The following is a 21,919-nucleotide window of genomic DNA, read 5'->3' on the forward strand; positions in this document are numbered from 1 at the left end:
AGATTTCTAATTTCTTCTTCTTTTCTTTGGTTTGCCTGTTTCCTTTCCTGTTCTCTGTCTTCTAAGTCTGATATTCTCTCTTCTGCTTTGCCCATTCTGTTTTTAAGGCTCTCTAATGTGTTTGTCATTTGATCTATTGAGTTCTTCATTTCATTGTGGTTTTTTGTCACTATCACAGTTTCATGTTCTACTAGTTGTTTCATTTCATTTTGATTCCTCCTTAATATTTCATTTTCACGAGAGAGATTTTCTATCTTGTCCTTTAAGGATTTCTGTAGTTCAAGAATTTGTTTTTGAGAACTTCTTAATGTTCTTATCAATTTTTTGAGATCTGCTTCTTGCATTTCTTCGATCTCATCATCTTCATAATCTTGAATTGGGGTGTCTTTTTCATTTGGGGGCGTCATAGTGTCTTCCTTGTTCTTGTTACCTCGGTTTTTGCATTTGTTGTATGGCATGTTGGAGATATTTGGTTTCTTCACTGTGGTGTTTTTTCTTGTTATGCTATGGCTCTCTATTAAGTGGACTGTCTGCTTTCAGTGGAGCCTTAGAGGCTTGAGATAAGTGTGGACTGAGAGCTGGGTTTGGTTCCTCAGGGTTGAGGGTGTGTCAAAGATGACACTCCCAGGTTAGGCATGGTAAATCTCTCTCTCTCTTTTTTTTTTTTTTTTTGCTTCAAAAGGGAAGTAATTCCGCACAGCTGAACATAATTGGAGGTAGTTAGCAGGCAAATGATATACCCACAGGAGCCAGAGATCGGAAGCTCTTTCCCAAGGACCACACAGGGAATCTCTGCTGCCCTCGGTGTGGGCTCCAATTCTCCTGCAGTCTCCCACTGGGTTGCCAAGTTAGATGCTAATCTCCTGTTATTTCACCCCTCCCCCCAGAGTCAGGTTTTTCTGCTAGGCTCAGGGCCAGTGGAGACCTGAGGTCGCCCTGCTTATGATGTATGTCCAAAATGGTGCCTGCTCTTTGTCTTGCTCGCCTTTGAGGGGTGAGTGGAGGGAAAGAAACTCGTGTCCGTATCGGTCACTTTTTTTCTTTTTTTTTCTCTCTCTCTTCTAGTTAGCCTGGTGAACTTTTCCCCACGGAGTTTCAAGCCTCGTTCCCTCTAGTCTCCTCTTTCTGCTTGCCCGCTGGTGTCTCGGGCTATGCAGGTTCAGCTCACCTCGCGTTCCAGCGCTGGTGCATTGAGTCTGCCGCTGGTGTCCCGAATTTGGGCTCCCACGCTCTCCACGCAGGTCCACTGTGAATCACTAGTTCCGGAAGAGTTTCTGCTGCTGTTTCTTCCCCTACTCTTCCTTGACCCTGCAGTATCTCCACTTTTATTAACCTGTGTGTCTTGCTGAACTATCAATGTGCTCCCTTCCTATTCCGCCATCTTGCCGCTCCTCTCCTTTGTCTCTTTTAACAGTTTTTGTGTTAAAGTCTATTTTGTCTAATATTAGAATGGCCACACCAACTCCTTTTGGTTTCTGTTGGCATGGCATATCTTTTTCCACCCTTACACTTTCAGTCTGCATGCGTCTTTCTTGATGAGATGTGATTCCTGTAGGCAGCAAATAGATGTTTTTTAAATCCATTCAGCCAGTCTGTGCCTTTTAATGGGGGAGTTGAGGCCATCTACATTCAAGGTGACTATTGATCAGTAATCACTTTTTCCTGCCATTTTTCCAAAAATATTCCCATTTTTTAGTTTGAATTTTCTTTGAACTTTCACTGATTCATTTTCTTCCTTCACCTTCTTTCATAGTGATGACAGTGTTTCTGTGTGTGACTCATCCTTAAGCATTTTTTGTTGGGCTGGACAGGTGGCAACAGATTGTTTTAATTTCTCTTTGTTAGGGAAGGTCTTTATTTCATTTTCACTCGTAAATGAGATCTTTGCAGGCTATAATATTCTGGGATGACACTTTTTTTTCTCTTAAGACTTGGACTGTGTCTCACCATTCTCTCCCAGCTTGTAGGGTTTCTGATGAGATGTCTGCTGTGAGTCTAACTGGAGATTCTCTGAAAGTAATCTGGCGTTTCTCTCATGCACATTTTAGAATCTTCTCTTTAGGTTTTACTGTGGTGAGTTTGATTACAATGTGCTGTGGTGAGGATATTTTCTGGCCATGTCTATTAGGTTTCCTGTGTGTTCCCTGTACTTGGATGTCCTTTTATCTCTCCAAACTAGGGAGGTTTTCTGTTAATATTTCACTAAAAAGGCTTTCTAATCCTTTCTCTCTCTCCATGCCTTCAGGAACTCCTAGAACCCGAATGTTGTGTGTGTGTGTGTGTGTGTGTATAGTATCCTGTAGATTTCCAGCTGTGTTTTTTAGGCTTCTAATTTCCTCTTCTTATCTTTGGTTTGACTGTATTCTTTCCTGTGCTTTGTCTTCCAAGTCCTATAGTCTGTCTTCTGCTTCACCAATTCTATTGTTAAGGCTCTCGGTTGCATTTTTGTATTTGTTCTGTTGAATTCTTCATTTCATTTGGATTTCTCCTTATGATCTCAATTTCATGGGAGAAATTTCCTTTCATATGCTGTTTGGATTTCAGTAGTTTGTGCATTTGCTTCTGATTATTTCTGTGTAATCTTATGATCAATTTTTTGAGCTCCATTTCTTGCATTTCTTCCATCTCATCATCTTCACAATCTAGCATGGAAGCATTGTGTTCTTTTGGGGACTTCATGTTGTCTTCTTCCTTCTTGTTTCTTGAATTGCTGCATTTGTTGTTTGGCATTTGTGGAGATACTCATTGTACTTTTATTTTTTTTTACTCTGGTGGGTTTTATATTTGTACTGTGACTGTGTAGATAAGTGGAATGTCTGCTTTTGAATCTCTAGAGGCTTGTAGTGGATGTGGTCAGAGAGCTCTGTTCAGTTCTCCAGGGTTAAGGGCATGCCTATGTTGACACGCCCAGGTTTGGCATGATAAATCTCGCTCTCTTTTTTATCAGAAGGGAAAGTTATTCTGCTCAGCCGAGCTCCTCTCCTTAATGGAGACCAGTGCCTTAGTGCTAGCCCCAGTGGCTATAATATTCATCCACTCTGTCCCAAGGAGCACACAAAGGATCTGTGCAGTCCTCAGTGTAAGTTCAGATTCCCCAGCGATGTCTCTCACCAGGTAACCAGGAAGCCCTGAGTGTGTGGAGTCTCCCAGTGTGAGTGTCCAGAGTCCCAGCCGTGCTCCCTCCCACACTCCCTCAGTTTTTTTCACAGTCCCAGTAGAGAAGCCTCACATAGTCACAGGCTCCTATCCCCCTTGATAGTTCTCCCCACCAGTCAGGGTCTCCATTTGTCTGTTGCTGGGCACGGACACAAGCTGGCACAGCTATTACATGTCTAAAATGGTGCCTGCTCTATCGGCTTGTTACAGGATGCCATTGTATAGTGATTGTCCTTTTTTTATTTCCCTCCTCTAGTTTAGCCGGTACACTATCCCCCATGGGGTTCCAAGCTGGGTTCCCTCTAGGTTCTTGCTTTTTTTGCCAGTGGCTTGGGCTTCTGCAGTCTGGTCTCACTCCCACCCCCCTTTCCAATGCTGGTGTGTAGGCTCTGCTGCTGGAGTCCTGAGCCTGGGCACCCACACCCTCTATGTATGTCCACCATGTCCCTTTAATTTTGGTAGCGTTTCCTTTGCTGCTTTCTCCCTAACTCTTCTCTGAGACTGTGCTCTCTCCACTTTTTTTATTTTAAAGCTTTTATTTAATGAATATAAATCTCCAAAGCACAGCTATAGATTACAATGGTTTCCCCCCAGAACTTCCCTCCCACCCGCAACCCTCCCCTTTCCCACTCCCTCTCCCCTTCCATTCACATCAAGATTCATTTTCAATTCTCTTTATATACAGAAGATCAGTTTAGTATATGTTAAGTAAAGATTTCAACAGTTTGCCCCCATACAGCAACACAAAGTGAAAAATATTGCTGGAGTACTAGTTATAGTATTACATCACAGTGTACAGCACATTAATGACAGAGATCCTACATGATATTTTTTTAAAAATTGATTAATTTTCTATGCAATTTCCAATTTAAAACCATGTTTTTTTTTTTCCATTTCCAGTTTTCTTTATGTACAGAAGATCGATTCAGTATATACTATGTAAAGATTTCCTCAGTTTGCAGCGATTGAGATCCCAGTGGAAAGAACGGGGCCATCAAAGGAGGAGGTACCCTTCTCTGAAGGGAGGAGAGAACTTCCACTTTGACTGTGACCCTATCGGAATAAGATCAAAGACGGCGAACCCTAAAGGCTTCCATAGTGTTGGCAACCCATGACTAGAGCCTAGGGAGATTGCTGATGCCATAAACAAGAGTGTTAAATTGTTAAATCAACATCAGGAGTCACTGTGTACTTACATCCCATGTGGGATCTGCCCTTAATGTGTTGTCCAATGTGAAGTAATGCTATAACTAGCACTGACACAGTATTTTTACACTTTGTGTTTCTGTGTGGGTGCAAACTGAGGCAATCTCTCCACTTTTTTTAAAGCTATCTTCTCCTGGGCTAGAACAGTAGGCTCCCTCCCTACTCCGCTGTCTTGGAACCCAAGACCAAATACTGTGAAATTGAAAACCAGAGCTTGACCATGTATGGGGCAAGTTTTCTTGCTTTTGAAAGGAGATACAAAATAACCGTGGTGGAAATGTGCTGATGGTAGAATGTGGGACACGAGAAGAGTGTTGCTTTGAAATGAAGAGCTCCGCAACAGGTGTTTTGGGACAGGCATTTTGGTGCAGCTGCCTTTTGGAAGCCTGCATCCCATAGCAGAGTAGCTCTGTTCAGTCCAGCCTCTGCCTCTACTTCTAATCCAGTTTGCTGCTATTGCGCATTCTGAGAGGCATCCATTGTTGATTCAAATACTTGGACTCTGCCACCCTCCCAGGAGACTTGGCTGGAGATCCAGGCTTCTGAACTTGGCCAAGCATAGCCACAGCTGCTGTGGGCATTTGGAGAGTGATCCTGCAGATGGAAAACCACTTTCTTTCCCTATAGATTTCAAAAAAGTAGAGATAATTGAACAATGTAAAGGAATATCTTGCTGTGTGTTATGGATTAGTTATCAAAGTGTTTGGCTCAGAAAGTGGTGGGAGTCCCTCATATATTAAAAAGTGGTTGGGGTCAGGCTGGTGCCATGGCTCACTAGCTAATCCTCCGCCTGCAGCACCAGCACCCCGGGTTCTAGTCCCGATCAGGGTGCCAGTCCAGTCCAGCTCTCTGCTGTGGCCCGGGAAGGCAGTGGAGGACGGCCCAAGTGCTTGGGCCCTGCACCCACGTGGGAGACCAGGAGGAAGCACCTGGCTCCTGGCTTCGGATCGATGTGGCGCACTGGCCGTAGCAGCCATTTGGGGGATGAACCAAGGGTAAAGGGAGACCTTTCTGTCTGTCTGTCTCTCTGACTAACTCTGCCTGTCAAAAAAAAAAAAAAAGTGGTTGGGGTCCTTGAAAGATGGTACTTTGATATTGAGTGTGATCAGACTATGATGATGAACGGTTTGGCAGGAATAAGACTATCCTAAATTTCCTTTTATTACCACATGAGTCCTAATGATTTGGAATTAGATTCATATGAAGTACCATTTTTTTCTCAGGTATGTTTTACGAGATATGTTCAGTCTCCTATGGAAAAGAATTGTCCTCTCCTTGCTCAAATTTTTAAAACAAATTCTGAAATAATTTGATTCACATAGCTAGCTCATTTCTATCCCTTATGCTTTATATATCTAAAGAGGTCAAAAATATTTTCATCTATTTGCTTAGCACTATGAGATGAAAGAACACAAGAAATTTCCCTCTATTCTCAAAAAGTATACAATTGGATCAGAACTATCACTTGGTGAGATGCATAATTACAAACAAAACCAAAGTATGCGTAATGAAATGAACCAGTTTGTTTACCTCATGATCCTCCGTCATGTATGTTCCTCTTTTCAGATCTCAAGCTCCAGAGAGGCCAGGACCTTGTTTCAGTCATCCCGGCACTTGGCACACAGTATTCTGCACATTTAGACATGCTCAACAACTGATATTTGAGGATGCTCAATAAGTAAATTTTGATTAGTGCAAGCAGACTAGCCAGAAATAAGCATCTTGATAATCCTTATATTATTATATGTTTGAAAAGGGAACATATTCTTGTCTCAAGCAAATACTCTTTTCTCCAAGCTCCCCCCCCCCCCCCCCCCAGTTCTTGTGATTTCTGGCTATAGGCACTCTCCCCTCTAGCCTGGCTTGGCCATCTACCCTGTAAGTGTAGTCAACTTCATTTCCTTTCAGCAGATTTCATCATCAGTATTACTCATGTGCTCACCAATCAAAGTGACACTGTGGTAGAGATATGAAAGTAAGTGTGGTGCAGGTGAGCATTCAGGACTCCTCTTTGTAATTTGTAGCAAATTACTCAAATATTCCACTCTTTTGTTGATCTGTGAATATTTGAGAAATGAATTTTCCTCTGTAAACATTGCTTTGTCTCCTTTAGACTGGCAGAGGACAGTGCAGCAGCCCCCACACAAAACTACAATTTGCACATGGCTAAAGTCCGTGGTTATCTTACAGCATCCTGGGCACGTGAAGTAGGAATTGGTCTCTGCAGCAGGTGCTGCTTCTTGCATTTCCTGTTCATTTCTGTAGAGAGATGGAGGAGCTCCTTTGCTTGAGGTGAGTTCACCTGGCGAGTCATCATGGCTAGAAAGGCTAGTTAGTCTGTCATTTATTTATATAGGTAGGATACTTTTAGCATAATTGATTTGAGTCTATATCCTTGGATTTTGAACTTAACTATTCATAGTGGTAAATAGGAAACTACGTGTGGTATACTCGATGGCCCATTTAATCAATTGTTCAGACACATTTTTACCTAGAAAGGATGATTGCAGATGCTTTCCTAGATTGACATGTATTGTTATGATACTCATACTTCATTTAAATGTATGAAATTCCCAATGTATTGTGTAAACTTCTGAAGGTCTCAGTCACCCTAGGTGGAGAATGTTCATGATTCTATGAACATTATACTGTTGAGCATCATTCTAGACATACTTTCCTATGAAATCAGAGCATTCCTCCTAATTACTTCAGGAGTCTTTGAATAACTCTGAAGGTACTTTCAGTTGATTAGATAAGTGTTAATTTACATCCCCCTTCCTCTCCTAACAACAGTTTTAAAGTATGCATTATTTTGAAATAAAAAAATGTTATTTGGGTTTTGTTTAGTTTAGCAAATGTTAGATTGCAGTGCTGTTATACACCTTTAGTCTTTATATATTTAAACGCCATGCTTAATACATTGCCTTCATCAATAGTGTCATAAGGTGTATTCTTTCTGTTATCACCTATTTTTTCCAAGGTCACTTTAAAATAAATTTTAGAATGTATATTCTCATCTCTACTCTAAATCTTATCCATTTTATAATATTTTACTATAATTTTTTTATATATTTAAAAAAATTTTTAATAGGCAGAGTGGACAGTGAGAGAGAGAGACAGAGAGAAGGGTCTTCCTTTGCTGTTGGTTCACCCTCCAATGTCCGCTGTGCCCGATGCACCATGCTGATCCGAAGCCAGGAGCCAGGTGCTTCTGCTGGTCTCCCATGGGGCGCAGGGCCCAAGCACTTGGGCCATCCTTCACTGCACTCCCTGGCCACAGCAGAGAGCTGGCCTGGAAAAGGGGCAACCAGGACAGAATCCAGCACCCAGAGTGGGACTAGAACCTGGGGTACCAGCGCCACAGGTGGAGGATTAGCCTATTGAGCCGTGGCGCCAGCCAATATTTTACTATATTAATGTCTTAATAATAGATGTTGTCCTAAGGTCTTTCTGTATGTAACTCATTTAATCTTCACCTTTATTAAGCAAATGCACATAGTCTTCATCCATTCATCAAAAATGACTTATCGAGCATCTGTGAATGTGCAGAATGCTGTGTGCCAAGTGCCAGGACGAATCCAGCAAGGTCCTGGCCTCTCTGGAACTTGAGGTCTGAAAAGAGGAAAATACATGACTGAGGATCATGCAGTAAGCAAACTGGTTCATTTAATTATGCATATTTTTTCTGTTTGTAATTATGCAAGATTATGGTTTAACCATAATCTTATAATTATAACCAAAGAATTATGGTATTAACCAAGATTATGGTTCTGATCCAATTGTGTGCTTTTTAAGAATAGGGGGAAATCTCTTGCATTCTTTCATCTCATAGTGCTAAACAAATATATATCAATATTTAATGATGGTTACAGGAATGCTTTTATGGAACACCATAACCTGAGAGTTGTTGGAATTACCTAGTGGGATTTCAGGGGGCTAGAAAAGATCACCCAACAAATGGAGTTTGCTAATAAGGGAAGTACTCATACACAAATGGAAATAGTGTTGATTAGGAGCAGTCAGACAGCTAGGTTTCCAAATAGCCTCAGTGAGCCCTGTTAAGACTGAAACATTCAGTTGACCTCTAGGGCTGTTCAGTACCTCTAACACTTGAAACGTGGATTCAGAAGGAAAGCAGGAATAGTGTTTTAGTAAAACATGGAGATAAAAATTCTGGTAGTCTTTTTATGAAATATGTTAAAAAAATTCTTCTAGAAAGCAGAGACTGCTTGAAACATTATATGTCAATTTGGTAAACAATGGCAATAATGAGATCTTCCCCAAAACACTCCATGACACTTTAATGTCAGTCTTTCCTGTCTGTATTTGGCAAACCAATGATCTTACTATTACTACTTATATGGTTAATTATAGCAGTGCATCTAGAAGTGAAGTCCAGAAAGTAATGCCCTAGAATGAAATGTTGGTCTCGGTAGTAGGAGATGCCAACCAGTCTGTTGCTTCCAGCTCCTTCTGTAGCACCGGTTTTGCTTGAGCTGAGCCATTAACCTTTAAAACAGCCCAAACTGGGTTCAGAAAGGTAGCAAAAGGAATGACAGGAAAGGCTGAAAACCTGAGAGCAAGGGCTGCTTCTGGGTTCTCATTGCAAATGTGTGGACCCTGAAAATCTTTATGAAGTAAGGGAGCTATTGATGTTAGTGAGCTTGATCATTTCAGGAAAAATGGCCATGAAAGCTCTGTATGCCTTTTCACATCATGAGGTGTTTCACTAGGCATTCTGTGAAATGACATTTTTAAAGGTTGACATGCATTTTCTTCATTCCCTGTCAGCTAGCATCTTTAGCACAAATTCTTAGAGCTTTATATCATCTATGTGTTGCTGTACACTCTTGTGGGGTTTTTAATGTCCTATTTTATTTATGTAGTTGAAATTTAGAGTGACTAAGGACAGAAGGAGAGAGAGGGATGGGGGGAGAGAGAGAGAGAGAGAGAGAGAGAGAGAGAATGTGTATACCTCAAAACCAGTGGTTCACTACCCAAATATCTACAATAGACAGTACTGGACCAAGTCAGATCAAGATCCTAGAACTACAGCAGGGCTTCCCACATAAGTAGCAAGGGGCCCGAGTCCTTGGACCATAATCCATCGGTTTTCTAGGTTCTCTAATAAGGAGCTAGATAGAAGGGCAGCTGGATCTCAAATCAGCATTCCAATATGGAGTGTGGCATCACAAGTGGTGGTGGACTCATCCACTGCAACATCAAGCAAGCTTGTCTCAACCTCCTGTGCTGGGAGGCTTACCTTATGTAGAAGACATTGAAACCGAATGCTGAGGAGTCACGGCTGACATCCACACATTGCTCTACACAGAAAATGCAGCATTCTAAGAGTGCGGTGGGCCGCTGGTCTGGATTAGCTATCACTCAGTTTTTCTTATCATAGGTAGAGGAATGAAAACCTGTTGCAGTTGAGCCCATCAACATCAGTAGTTGAGACTTAAACCATACCTGAACTTTGAGTGAGATCCTTTTCCTAGTGTTGTCAGTCTGAGAAGCCAGCCTCCATGGGAAAGCTTAAGCAGAGTATACTCACCCGTGAAATTTGGATTTTGCTGCATTCAAACAGAGAATATCAACAGTAAGTATTTTTTGTTCTATCTGTTTACTTTTTGAAAGTCCGAGTGATGCACATATGCATACACACACACATACATGCATACAGGGAGGGGATAGAGAAAGAGAGGTAGGTAGATAGGTAGATAGATAGAGATATCAAAAATCTGTTCACTCCTCCAAATGCCTGCCACAGCTAGGTCTGGGCCAGGCTGAAAAAAGGGATCATGGATCTACCCCCGGGTCTCCCACATGGGTAGCAGTGAGCCCAAGAGCTTGAGGCGTGATCCATCAGTCTCACAGGTACGTTTGCAGGGAGCTGGATTGGAAGCAGAGCAGCTGGGACTTGTACCACCATTTTGACTTGGGCATCACAAGTGGTGGCTTAACCCACTGTGGCACCAGGCTGGCTCAATGAGTATTTTGTTTCTCATGCAAATTTGTAGACAGCTAGAGTGGGTCTATTTCACAGGTCTCATTCTGCCATTGGAGGGCTAGTGGCTACTCTGGACTCTTAAGATTAACTCAGAATCATTCACACTACCTTTCACCAACGTTTCCATATTTGCCATGTCTCATGGCCAAGCCAGAGAGTACAGTTGTCTCTCTGGTCCTTGAGGATCGGTTCCACTCACCTGTGGATACGAAATTCCGAAGATATTCACATTCCTTACATATAATGGTATATTACTTCCATTTCATCTGCTCATATATTCCTGCATACTCTAGACCAACTCTGGATGACATTATAATATCTAGTACAGTGTAAATAGTTATACTGTTTTGGGGGGAGGACTGACAAGAAAAAGAATCTTTACATGTTCAGTTATCTTTCACTTTACTTGAGTAGCCTGAAACTTTACCTTGTAGCCTGAAACTGTAAGAGACAATATTGTGTGAGTGAATGAGCATGGGTAACATTAAGTATTTGACCTGTTTTTGACCCAGTAGTGGTCATTTGCCAGCCTTGTAACAGATCACAATTTACTCTTGGGCACCACTATTCAAGACTCCCCTAGCTCAGAGAGTTGTTGATTTCTTTCAAGTTTAAGCTCTCTTGAAAAATATCATTATTTGTTTTCATCCATACCATCTCACGTTGGAGATTTCTCCAAATTTATGTCAATTCCATATTTTTCTAAACCACAGCTTGCCATTTCTTTGAGGTATTATCTGGGAGAATTTTGATCTGAAAACTTGGGCAGGAAGGCTTTTAAAAATGTAGTATTTTGCTTAGAGTGTATAAAAAGGCTCATAGTAGAACAAGGGTTCCATACCTGTCTTGTTAATCATTTTCTCGCTATATAAACATGCATGCTGAACAGAAGCTGCCTTTACAATTAGAATGCAGTGAAGCTTCTTCTGTTCCTTATCACGACCCTGTTTTAAAATATAGGCTCAGAGACCATTAGCATTATAGGGTACATATTCCCAAGAGACATTTTTCACTTCTGCTTTCATTTGCAATTTCATTTCAATTGTAGTGTTGAATATTTTCCCCATGTCTTGTGTATGAAAGGACAGAATGGTGGTAGAATGCTACACTGTAACTCCTAAATTCCCAACAAGGTGTGACTAATGCTGTCAGGTTTAAATTAAGATGAATTTCTTCAAGCTCGTTAAGACTGTGATATTCAGCTTTTCTAGTAGGAAGTTCACATGGGGGATTTCTCAATTCAAGAATATTAACACACTGAGTAAAAAGACACATGCTTTGTTGTTTCTAGGTTCTTTGTTTGAGTAATTTCATTTAATGTCATGCATTCCTGAGGAAGCTGAACTGTGGGCTCAATGGGATCCCAATTGTGCTGTAGTTTGACATTTACCTGGTCCCTTCCTTCAGTCCCCAGCGAAGGAAGTTCATCCTGTGGCTTCCCAACAAGCACATCCAATAAAGTGTTTCTGAACCATTTTCTTTTCACCTTTTGCATCCTTTTAGCAATTGAGTATCCAGGACACAGGAGATTCCCTTCACATGCTTTCCAAATTTACCCATGTCTGATTGTGTGATTTCTATTTACACTTTCCTCAGGTATTCCACTGTTAGATGATTGACTACAGAATGGAAGGAAACAGAAGACAGAAGCCTTTATCTGAATCTTTCTTTGCTTAAAGAATCCATCAGGTAAGATCTGTGACTGGTGTGAAACTGAATTTTCTATCAGAAAAGTATTCAAATGAACATCGGATCAAGAGAGTCCTTGAGGAATTTGAGGAATTCTGTTTTGTATTACTTGTAAATAATCTGTGAAATATGTGAAATTGTATCTCAAGTAATTTTGTTCACTATCACCATAATAAGCATTTATGTTGGAACAACTGTAGAATGGATACTGTTCTCTCTCTTTCAAATTTTTTATTTACATTTTGTAAAATTGGAACAGTAGGGATCCTTCCATTCTGCATGATTGAAAGCCAGCAGTATTTGCTGGTGCCTATTTTTAAAGTGTACATAGAAAAGCTACCTTATATCTATGAGTGTTGACAATTGTGTTCCAGTCTGGCCAAAACCTTGTGACCTAGCAATAAGATCATAATAAAACATCTAGGTAGGAAAATGAGTTGACCTTCTGATAACCCAAGTCAACTTTTGTTACCATGTTACCTATTTTTGTCCTCTATCATTGGATCTATTTTTAAGTAAGAGAAACACGATGTATTTTCAGTTATTTGTATGAAATACATTTTTATCTATGTTTATTTGTGCCCTTTGCTATGCAACTTGTTTCCACAAAGGGACTTAACCAGCTCAAAATCTTTTTTTCAATTGTCATTCATGTTCTGTGTTTGAAAGACAGAGAGGCTAACAAGTAGAGTCCTTCCATTTGCTGGTTCTTTGCTCAAGTTCCTGGAGTAGTGAGGGGGTAGATCAGGCTGATGCCAGGTTTAAAGAACTCAGCTCAGGTCTCCCACATTGGTGGCAGGGATCCAGGCTCTTGAGCCAGCAGTCCTGCCTCCTAGAAGGAGTATATGTAGTAAGGTGGAATGGGCAGTTGATCTGGGACTTGATACTGGCACTGTGGTAGATGATGCTGGCATCTTAACTGCTGAGCCAAACACCCATCCTGAATCTGTGTTGTCTTGGAATATTATCTGTGTACCCAAAACCCTGCAAGTATAAACTGGACAACCCCTAATCTAAGTCCATGCAAGAATACTATCTCAAACACCCTTGAAAACTGTCTACATATGGATATATACTTGCTGGAAGCCAAGAGGTAGGTGTGTATTTTTCTGTGATAAAGCAGCTCTTCTGATACCCAGAGAGCCCCAGAGGGGGAACCATCCAGCAGAGCGACAGAGAAACCCTATCTAGACACTGAGAGAATACTTCCAGGGTTTCTGGAGTGCTATTTGTGGGTCAGGCAGGCATCAGGGATTGAATTATCCTATTCCATGCTTTATCTCACACTTCATCACAACATTTTGAAAGTCATTATCTTCTTTTTACAGATATAAGAACTGAGGTGCGGAAATATTAAGTAGCTTGCCAAAACTCAAACATCCATAACCTATCTCCAGTCCCAATTCCAAAGACCCTATTATTTTACCATCTGCCCTTGCCTCCCAGAGGTGAGGTGACAGGAGAGGGTCCCCTGCATCAGCACACAAGCTTAGCTGCAAGAAGAATAGAATGCTATGTGTTGGAGAAGTGACAATATTTGTGTATCCAATTGCCAGTCTACTCTATGGACATAAGGAATGGAGTAACTAACACCCTGCTCCCTCAGCACTGTTTCAATAGGCAGTATTCTGAAAAAATCTTTTTCATGAGACGTTGCCTTGAGTAGTTTATGAGCCCAGGGTACTATAGTCATAGCATCACTACATTTCTTCCATCATGATTTCTTCTCTCATTCCTTTATGCATTTTTTGTAGCCCAATTGTGTGTTTAATTTGTGTTTAACATATTATCCTATCCCCCTCTACTCTGTTTCAATCAACTTGAGAGACAGACATGGGAACTAGGAGATCTGATTTAATGTGTATATTATCATCACCAGTATTCGTTTCTTTAGGAAGGCTGAGTAGGACATGCTTTATCGCTTTATCCTCCATTTTGTGATTTCTTTTGCTCATTTCTATAAACTGTGGGAATGGTGATTAATATTGGGAGCCTGATTTTCCACTGTGATGTTGGAACTCTGCCTTGAATGAAAAGAGAGAGGAGAGATGCAGCTAGAAGCAGCATTTCAGGGTGCGCTTAGATATTTTACAATGGTTTTGATTTGTTCAAAAATGTTCTCAAATATTGTTCATTTTATGAACTTAGTTTTGTGACAGCACTTCCAATTTGGTGTTCCAGAATGCACTCATCTCAATGAAGTACCTGCCTTGTGCCAAGGTCCTGAGAGGTAAAATAGGACTTCCTATTCTTGCCAGCAGAGGGCAGCAAAGAACACTGGAGCAGGTGCTTGATATCAGCTACTGAGGATGTTTCCCTTGGTGGAGGCAAAGATGAGGGTGTTCAGAGGACCAACATGAGAAAGGATCATTACAGGGATCCAGGAGGGAGACCAGACCATATGGGGAGTGTAAGGGTTCTCCCAAGGGCTCATAACTGCCAGCACAAGTAGACATCTGGAGAGTCATTGATTATAACCTTTTCTTGGTATTGACTGCTATTTCCAGGCTGTCTGATGCCAAGGTGTGGCTGGCTGCCTAAGTTAACAGGCAACTAAAAGCATATCTGGGCACTAATAGAAACTGGCTGCCTGAGAGTTATCAACAAGCTGCCCACAGAGGCTGAGGGGTCCAGAAGCAGCCCCGTGAGGGTGAAGGATGAATGGGTGTGAGGGCTCACCAAATCCAGCTGCAGAAGAGACCGAGGCCCCGGGTACATGCCAGGAAGATGATTCTGCGAAATACATATACATGCATATGTATATAATACCAAGGATATTTTCCCCTTGTCTTGGGGGTGGGGGGCACTGCTTAGCTATGGAAACACTGTGTGATTTAGGAATTAGACAGTTCTCACTTTACCAACTGTTAGGTATCTGGCCCCCAGTCACACAACTTCACTGAGCTTCAGTTTCTCCACCTGTCAAATGGAATTAATAATTTTTACCTCAGAAGCTGGTGTTGAGGCAAGGGGAGGCTGTGTATAAACTACCTTGCAAGAAGCTTGACGTTTTGTAGTTGCTCAATGGATTTGATTGCGTGACGTATTCTCCCTCCTTTCTCTTTGGCCACGGACAAACATCCATGATAGTGTTCACTATTTTGGAAAATAATGTCTCCCTGTCTTTTCTAAGCATCCTTGGTGTTAAGCAGGAATTACTATGTGAGCTAGCTTGCTAAATCTTCTATGCTGTTACCCCATTTTATAGTTGTGGCAATCCTTTGCGGTGCAGTATCACCTCTGTTGTGCAGGTGGAGACACTGAGACTCTTCTAGCATAGCTCCTTTTACCAGCACCCTGTGCATGGCGAATGCTGAAGAGGGGGTTCAAAAAGTACATAGTTTGGTTGCAGCCCTCCTGCCAGTGTTGCTACAAAACCTTCTTTCCTGTGTAGATAGTTCATCACCCATTTACTTGTTTTGAGGTTTAATTTATATAGGTATGTATGTATGTATATATATATTTGAGAAAATCAACTTTGAAGAACCCAAGAATAGTGCATCCTTTGTGAGCGCTTAGACATTACTATAGCTTATGAGACATAGATAACATCCTCCACTGAATACATTAAAATGAAGTAAATCTTTGCAAACAAGTTTTCCTATTAACTCTCAGCATCCAAGAATTTGAGGACAGAGGTCCTGCATGGGAAGTTAATGCACAGTGACTCCTGTTGTTCATTTCACAGTTAACACCCTTATGTGTGATGTGAGAGATCACCCATTTAAACACTTAGGGGGGAAAATTGAATAAAAGAATTTTGTGTTTGTGATATGTTAAAATAAAATAACCTTATAATTGACACAGCATCACATCGATACTATCTCTTCATTTGGTATTTAGGGCCGAAAGGTCAGTGTTCAATGACAGAAATGAAAATAGACTGCTATGGTCAGAGTTCTTCCCCCACCCACCCAGGTCTCCTGTTGAAGCCCTTATCTCTTGCTCTTTCTGTGCCATGCAAGGACACAGTGTGAAGATGGTTGTCTGTAAGCCAGGAAAAGAGGCTGAGTCAGTGGGGCCCCATGCTCTTGGATTTTCAACCTCCAAAACCGTCAGACAAGTAAACTTCTTTCTTTGACACATTACCTAGCCTAAGGGGTTTTGCTACAAGAGCAGAAAATGGGTGAATCATGTTTTATTTTAATGTTGAACAAATTATTTTTGTATAAAATATTATATAATTATACTAAAATATGCAAAGAAATACTATTGCAGTATAGCTTTGAAATACAATGCCGCTTGGGCAAACTGGAGGAAAGCTTGCTGAAATCTCTGTTTCTTACAACTATGTGCAAAGGAACAATCATCTCAGTTTAATTTTGAAGAATTGAATGACGGTGCCAAAATCTAGAAAACCAATATATCAGTTTGAGAGTTTGTCAGTTATGGCATGAGCCTTAGAACCTTGACATCACAATGGTGGGTGATCTTGACTACTGCGGAACCCACAGTCTTCAGAGACTTGTTCATAGTTTCTGTTGAATAGTACAGACAGAGTCGAAGATTATGAGACATGGAAAATAATGTCAGAGCTTCTGAAAGTCATCCGCCAGTCCCCAGCGCAAGGTAGCCTTTTCCTATACTACTTGTGGTCATTTAAGCAGGCTGGTCGTCCCAGGAAGAGTTCTGTTCTGTTTTCCCTAAAACAGAGGAAGTAATTCCTGACTTTGGTGCTGGTTTCATGAGAAGCTACTTTTGTTCTTTGCTTTAGTGCTACGGAGCTCAAAAGAGCAGGCTTTGTACTATCAGGGGAGACACTTCCTTGGCTTCATGGCAAAGAGTTTTCTCTGAAAAGATCTCAAAAGAGGCTGTCCTTTTTATGAAAGAGTTTTATGTTCTGCTCAGTCCAACTGGTTTTACCTATTATGGCCACAGAGCCCCATTGGTACATGGTCCTAACTCAACCAGTTATATCTAAGCCTGTCTGATGTTAAGAGATGTTTGTGGAGGTTACCAGCAGTATTTCATGTTGTCTAGCACTTCTCTCCCCTTGCCTCCCAATTTGAACACTAATTTAGATAAGACGGGAAGCATTTTACTAAGTGGGAATCAATGTATCCCTATTATGTAAATTATCATGCTAACAGGGGTCCACGTTACAATGACTTCTTTACCAATCGCTGTGTCATCTTGTTTTACATGTGATAGGCTGAAAATTGCCTTGTGTTCCCTCTTCTGAAACCATGTTTTAAGAGCTTGGTGAGTCTCAGCTGAGGTGTCCATCCTAGTGTTCTTTACAGAGGGCAGTGTGGTAGTTGAATGGAAATACTCTCTCTAGAGATATAAACTGCTTTAGAATATCAGGGGCATGTGATTTAATTTTCCTTTGAAGGCAGAAGGCATGCCTGTTGCTTTTACTTAGAATGAATTAGCAGCAGATATGTATGGAGAACTTCACAGTTGAAGATTGCTTTTGATATTTTACTGTAACTTGCACTAAAACCAGGCAGATTGATATTGTTCCAAATTACATGTTCTCTTTTATGATATATGCTCCCTTTCATACACAGCCAGTTAGAAACAGACAAACTCTGAAATTTTCAATAATCTTCAGTACTTTCTTTCTTTATTCTTAGAATGTATCTATTAAGGAATACAAATTTTCATAAGTACAATTTTAGGAGTATAGTTATTCTCACTGTATCAGTCCTCCCACCCACACTCCCATGCCTCGTCCCCCTCACTCTCCCCTTCCCAGTTCTATTCTCCGTTAAGATTCATTTTCAATCAACTTTGTACATAGAAGACCAACTCTATATTACGTAAAGATGTCAACAGTTTTCACACAAGCACACATATACACATACACAAACTGAAAACTGGTTTTACAGTTAACTCTCAGTACAACTCATTGAGGACAGAGGTCCTGCATGGGGAGTCAGTGCACAGTGACTTCTGCTGTTAATTTAACAATGAACACTCTCATGGATGATGTCAGTGACCACCTGAGGCTCTTGAAATGAGCTGTCTAAGCTATGGAAGGCTTTTTTTTTAATAGAAAACGTTTATTTCATAAATACAAATTTCAAAAGGACAACTTTTGGATTATAGCGGTTTTTTCCCCTATGGACAAGGCCATAAGCAAAGTGGAAGTTCTCTCTTTAGAGAGAGAACTTCTCTTTAGAGAGAAGTACATTCTTCTTTGATTGCCACTTTTTTTCCACTGGGGTCTCACAGAGATTGTTCATGTAGACTATGTTTTAGCCACAATGTCTTGGCTTTCCATGCCTGAAATGCTCTCACAGACTTTTGATCCTCAATACTGCCAAGTGCACACTAGCAGAATCTTTCATATGCACATTTCTGCTAACTGCGTATTCAACAGAATTTCAGCTTTTTCTTTCTCATGCTCCTCAGACATGTTACAGCCTTCGCTTCTTGCTGATTGCAAATCCGCATTCAAATTTTTAGATGCTTATGGCAATGGCACCTAGCCTCAGGAAGCAACATTCTTTTTGTTAAAATAATAGAGGTACAACAATGACCAGAAACAGAGAGATTGAAAACCACAGGAATTCCTTGTTACGGACCTGTAGGGCACAGGTTTATTTGGGATTCTCTGGGTCCACTTCATAGGGCCCTCTAAGCTTGGTCCACGTGTTGGGAGATTGCTCTGGGTTAGGATCTGCTTCTGAGCTAATTCAGAACATTGGCTGAATTCCCTGACTTGTAGTTGAGGTACCTTCCTCCTCCAGCTGTCACCTGGGGGCTGGTATTTGCTCCTGGGAGCTGACTGTATCTAGTCTCATGTTTCTGTGCAGCTCCTGCCCATATGATAGATTCATTCTCCCTTGCCCTTCAACTCTCTCTGGCTTCCCCTTCTGTGCCATGTCCTGAGTCAATGTAGATGATAATCTCTGATTTGGGGACCTCTTGGGGGTTAGTTTAAGCCTCCTATATGAGGGAATGTAGTCTCCCTATTTGAAGGTTCATCACATTCATTCTGTCTTCACAGTCTCTTTTTGCAGATAGCACAGTCATAGGCTGCAATCATTAGGGTGTGAGGCTTTTGGATGGGTTGTTTTAGAACCCTCTGTGTACCACAGACTTTCTGGAAAACATCCCTTCCATCCTTCCACCAGCAGTTGTCCATGGTTCCCAAGACCTCCATGTTAGTGAGTCCGATGATGAGTCCTCAGTAACCACCTGCCTTACCTTCCATAGCGTTTGATGGGAGTGATGGCTCCCTTCTTGTTATCTTCTCAGTTCTCCACTTACCTGACACCTCTTGGTCTGAGCGGCTGTCTTCTTTTGCACGCCTGTAAGACGATACTTGCCCTAGGTTCTCCCTTGGATGTGTTCCCTGTCCAGCTCTCTCAGTGCCACCTGCTCTTTGAGACCTGTAAAACCTGAAACCCCATTGGCATCTGTAGTTGGAGATCCTTGTCTGAGGAATTGAGATGACAGTTTTATCATGTGTCACTCCTAATGATTGACATCAAACTAGTCTGTGCCCATTGACTAGCTACTCTTTGGTGTTTGCTGTTGAGCAGGGATGCTGATTCTCAGGAGCCTGGCACCTCAAAGGATGCAAGTGCTTCAAATGGACCTGTCCGAAGACTACTGGTGCACGGTCCGATAAAGTTAAGAACGGGTGATAAGAAAACAAAGCGTCAGGCTTTTTTGTACAAGGATGAGCTGAAGATTTCCAATGTTCGGTAGGTACATATGATGCATGCTATCCTGATCATCGTGAAATATATTGTCTCTAACAAAATTCATTTTCATGCACTCTTTCTCAGCAAGTAGCATGTTTTTACTTTGTTTTTGCCAGTGGTTTCATTCTTCACTTAGTAAACAAGCAGTCATGGAAGTTTTATTCTGTATTGTGCCCCTGTAGACAGTGCAATCAAGAATGGGAGAGACGGGGTTCCTCTCTCTCTCTTGTTTTGAACATTTATTTATTTATTTTAAAGGACGAGTTAGAGATGGGGCAGTGAGAGAAAGAGAAGGGTGGGGGAGAGAGAGAGACAGAGACAGAGACAGAGAAAGTCTTCCATCCACTGGTTCACTCTCCAGATGGCAGCAAATGCCAAAGCTGTGCCAGTTTGAAGCCAGGATCCAGGATCCAGGAGCTTCTTCCAGATCTTCCACATGGGTACAGGCGCCCAAGGACGTGGGCCATCTTCTAATGCTTTCCCAGGCCATACCAGAGAGCTGTATTGGATGTTGAGCAGCCGGGACTTGAACTGGCACCCACATGGCATGCTGGCACTGCAGGCAGTGGCTCTACCTGCTACGCCACAGTGCTGGTCCCAGGATTCTTCTTTCTTGAGACTTGCCTAGAGATGATAAAACTAAGAAAGAGACAGTTGAAGATTGTAATAATATGCATCTGATAGTAGCAAATAAACAGTGCCATGTGGAGAGTGTCAGAGAAGAGTCCCAGTAGGGTGCCTATGTGAGATGCAACATTGAAACCGTTCCTCTGGTGTGAGAAGCAGCCACCTGTTCTAGACTGGGTGTCCCAATTTGCCTGGCCGAGGGGACTGCAGGCCATCATGTATGCAGCTTGACCCTTTGGGAGCAGGGCTTTAGCAAGGCTGATGTTTCTGGAGCTCATTGTAATTGACCAGGTCAGAGGTGAGACTGAGTAAGTGCTCAGGGTTCTGGTCACAGAGGATCTTGACAGATCCCAGTAAGGGGTTGAGGAATTCCTTTGAAGGGGTTTCCTTATGGAAATGACCATATCAGGTAAATATTGTAGCGTATCATTGTGGCTGCTGGGAGATAATGGATTGGAGAGCTGGCAACAATATAGGAGGGAGACTGTGTCCTGGAGATGATAACCCAGATCACCGATACCAAGGACCCCAACTTGGGAGGGACAGTGAAAGCAAAAGGTACAGAGGCAGATTTAGTGTGCTGGTTGGAGATAGACACAAGTGGTCACTCCTACTGTCAGCCTTGAACACAAATGCAACCAGTACATAGCCTGGAATAAGGCAACTGCTTAACGCATGTGTGCAGGGAAGGGGTAGGAAGGAATAGACTGATCTGGACATCTGCTTATCTGCTCCATCTGTGTTTTCATAATTTACAAAATATTATATAAGGCAAAGACGAGTTCCAGAAACAAAATCTCACCAGGAAGCTTTGCAGTGAGTAAAGAAAAATAAAAGTTGCCAGTGCTGCCCTCCCCTTGGCTTCCAGTTCTGCCCTGTCCTAGAGCAGAGCAACAAGGATTGGCAGTGCACCGGCCATAGCGGGCATTTTGGGGGTGAACCAACGGAAGGAAGACCTTTCTCTCTGTCTCTCTCCCAGTTTTATAAAATGCAGTCTCATCTTAGTGACAATCATATGAGGTATGTTGGATCAGGGGTGTGTTAAGCGCAGTATGGTGTGTTCAGGGTATCTTGTACCTCCTCTTGCCTAATCCTTGCCTTCATTATCTGAGATGGGTCTGCATTCTTGTTTTCCAACAGGCTCTGATGCTGAGAGAGCCCCAGTGGCTGCCTCAAGGTCACCACAGTAGTCGTGGGCCCATGATTTTTTTCCTTAAGATTTATTTTATTTATTTGAAAGTCAGAGTTAGAGATGTGGAGACAGAGAGGTCTTCCCTCCATTGGTTCACTCCCTAGGTGGCCACAACAGCCAGAGCTGCGCCGATCTGAAGCCAGGAGCCAGGATCTTCTTCCGGGTCTACCGCCTGGGTGCAGGGGCCCAACGACTTGGGCCATCTTCTACTGCTATCCCAGGCCATAGCAGAGAGCTGGATTGGAAGAGTAGCAGCCAGGACTAGAACTGGCGCCCATATGGGATTCCGGTGCTTCAGCAGGCCAGGGCTTTACCCACTGTGCCACAGTGCTGGCCCCGTGAGCCCATGTTTGAAACTAGATCTCTTTATTATAGTAC

At 42.0% G+C, this 21,919-nt stretch overlaps 1 protein-coding gene across 1 annotated transcript in view; it reads left to right on the forward strand.

Moving 5' to 3' along the window:
- The first annotated feature begins 6,191 nt into the window (after positions 1-6,191).
- Positions 6,192-21,919, forward strand: part of LOC133765218 (rho GTPase-activating protein 20-like) — a 36,741-nt gene continuing 21,013 nt past the window's right edge. The window contains exons 1-4 of the mRNA XM_062198878.1: positions 6,192-6,654; positions 9,767-9,961; positions 11,969-12,061; positions 19,558-19,722. The gene's annotated coding sequence lies outside the window, so the exon portion shown is untranslated. The remainder of the gene's footprint in view (positions 6,655-9,766; positions 9,962-11,968; positions 12,062-19,557; positions 19,723-21,919) is intronic.

The sequence above is a fragment of the Lepus europaeus genome, chromosome 8 (genome assembly GCF_033115175.1).
Source record: "Lepus europaeus isolate LE1 chromosome 8, mLepTim1.pri, whole genome shotgun sequence".
Classification (NCBI taxonomy): domain Eukaryota; kingdom Metazoa; phylum Chordata; class Mammalia; order Lagomorpha; family Leporidae; genus Lepus; species Lepus europaeus.